Source organism: Gossypium arboreum, chromosome 12 (assembly GCF_025698485.1).
Source record: "Gossypium arboreum isolate Shixiya-1 chromosome 12, ASM2569848v2, whole genome shotgun sequence".
NCBI lineage: Eukaryota > Viridiplantae > Streptophyta > Magnoliopsida > Malvales > Malvaceae > Gossypium > Gossypium arboreum.
The window spans coordinates 31327437-31330682 of record NC_069081.1 but is presented as its reverse complement, the minus strand read 5'-3'; positions in this window follow the sequence as shown (position 1 = coordinate 31330682).

Here is a 3246-nt window from a genome sequence, read left to right as displayed (position 1 = left end):
CTAACATGAACATCAAGTTAGCAACTAAAACATGCATGAATCTCATGACACAACCTCAAACATACCTTAATCTTGACACAAGTATGACCAAATCTCCTTCTAGTTCTCTTCTAAACCAAGCATGAAGCAAAAATCCTTCCTTTTTCCCTTAGTATTTTCAGCCAAGATTTGAGAATGGATGAACAAATTTTTTTTCCTTTCTTTTTCCTCTACTCACGGCAACAAAGGGGGGGGGCATCCATGCTCATTTTTTTTTATTTCTTTATTTTTTTCTACATAATCCACTAACTAAACATGTTGGAAACATGTTCCCTTGCCCATATTCTTGTCATGGCCGGCCACTCACCTTAGGAAGTGGGTTATTTGACATGCAAGGACAACTATTTTCCCACATGTATTAATAGGCCACCTTACAATTGCCTAGCACATTTCTAAATTTTCTCACATAAGTCCTATTTGATAAAAATTCACTTACAATTAACAAAATCCAAACACGAAATTTTCACACATTCATATATACATATAATGAGCATCAATTATGATGGTTAATTATTATTATGACTCGGTTTGGTGGTCCCGAAACCACTTTCCGACTAGGGTCGATTTAGGGATGTCACAACTCTCCCCACTTAGCAATTTTCGTCCCGAAAATCTTACCGTAAATAGGCTCGGTATCGCTCTTTCATAGAGTCCTCAAGTTCCCAAGTGGCTTCTTCCATTCCGTGTTTATGCCACAACACCTTCACTAACGGGATTTTCCTATTAGCAACTCTTTTACTTCACGCCTCATAATGCGAACCTGTTCCTCTTCATAGCTCAAATTAGGTGAATCTCAATCTCGATGGAGCAATTACGTGCGATGGATCGACCTATATCGTCAAGCATCGAGACATGAAAACGCTAGAATCCTTTCGAGCTCGGGGGCAAAATTAATCGATATGCGATCGCCCAACTCGTTCGGATACTTCATATGGCCCGATAAACCTCGGACTCAATTTGCCCTTACGACCAAATCTAAGCACCTTCTTCCAAGGTGAAACTTTGAGAAAGACCTTGTCTCCAACCCGATATTCAATATCTTTTCTTTTCAAATCCGATACGACTTTTGGCGATCCGGCGCGACTTTCAAACTTTCACGAATTACTCGAACTCTTTGCTCGGCATCCTTAACCAAATCAACCGAAGAATTTACCTTCACTAAGTTCAGTCCGAATAATGGGGTACGGCATTTACGATCGTATAAAGCCTCGTAAGGCGCCATCTTAATACTTGATTGAAAGCTATTGTTGTGCGAATTCAATCAAAGGCGATACTGCTCCCATGAACCACTAAACTCAAGGATACAACATCTCAACATATCTTCGAGTATTTGAATTATCCGTTCGGATTGACCATCGGTTTGGGGGTGAAAGGCGGTCTGAAATGCAACTTGGTACCCAAAGCTTCTTGAAATTTTTTCCAAAATCGCGAGGTAAATCTCGGATCTCTATCCGACACAATAGAAATCGGTACCCGTGTAATCTCACCGAGAAACGTACAATTGGCTAGTTTATCCAATGAAAAATCAGACGCACGGGGATAAAGTGAGCCGACTTAGTCGGTCTATCAACAACAACCCAAATCGCATCCTTCTTACTAGTCGACAATGGCGGCCGGACACAAAGTCCATTGTGACTCGATCCCATTTCCACTCGGGTATCGTGATCGGTGAAGCAATCTCAAGGCACTTGATGTTCCGCTTTCACTTGTTGACATATTAAACACCTCAAACAAAGTCGAGATGTCCCGCTTCATACCATGCCACCAAAACCGACGCTTTCAAATCGTTGTACATCTTCAGACTCCCGGTGGATTGCCATTCGGCTACAATGGGCTTCGTTCAAAATTATTGGAATAAGTTCCGAATTCTTTGGGACACACAGACGACTTCAACCTCAAACAATCGTCATCATCGATTTGAAATTCGAGTCCTTGTTCGAACACACTCATCTCGTTTTGCAAGCAACTCATCGTCGACTTTCTCGAGCTTCACGAATTTGACGATCAATAATGGTTTGGCTTTCAATTCAGCTACTAACACATTGTCGGGTAGGATAGACAAGTGTACATTCAACGCCATAAAGCAAACAAAGGATTTCCGCTTAAGGCATCCGCAACCACATTAGCCCTTCCCGGTGATAATCAATGACGAGCTCATAATCTTTTAACAACTCGAGCCATCGCTTTGTCGCAGATTTAAGTCTCTTTGGGTCATCAAATATTTGAGACTTTTGTGATCCGAATACACAAGGCACTTCTCACCAAATAAGTAATGTCGCCATATCTTTAAGGCGAATACGATGGCGACCAATTCGAGATCATGGGTCGGATAATTTTTCTCATGTGGCTTTAATTGCCTCGACGATAGGCCACAACTCGCCCTTCTTGCATCAATACGCAACCCAATCCAAGTAGGGATGCGTCACTATAAATGACAAACTCTTTGCCCGATTCGGGTTGCACTAGAATTGGGGCTTCATCAAATAAGCTTTCGCTTGATCGAAACTTTTCGACATTTCTCCGTCCATTCGAACTTAACATCCTTTTGGAGTAAGCCGTCATTGGCGTGGCTATCGTCGAGAAACATTTTACAAATCGTCGGTAATAATCGGCAAGCCCCAAAAGCTCCTAACTTCGTAACATTCCTTGGTGGTTTCCAATCGACTATGGCTGAAATTTTGTTCGGTCCACCTCGACACCGATGCGGACACCACGTGCCCCAAAAAGCTAACCTCTTTCAACCAAAATTCACATTTATTGAACTTTGCGTGATAATCGCTTATCTCGTAAGATTTGCAACACTAGCCTCGGTGTTCAAAGATGCTCGGTTCATCTCTCGAATAGACCAAAATGTCATCGATAAATACAACTACGAACCGATCCAAGTATGGCCGAAAATTCTATTCATTAAATCCATAAACACCGTAGGGCATTAGTGAGCCCAAACGGCATCACCAAGAATTAGAGTGACCGTACCTCGTTCTAAAAGCGGTTTTGGGTATGTCCGATTCTCGGACCCTCAACCGATAGTACCCGACCTCAAATCTATCTTTGAAAACACCGAGGCTCCCTTTAATTGATCAAACAAATCGTCAATTCGTGGCAATGGATATTTATTCTTTATCGTCACTTTATTGAGTTGACGATAGTCGATGCACAACCTCATGGTTCCGTCCTTCTTCTTCACAAACAATACAAAGTCGCCCA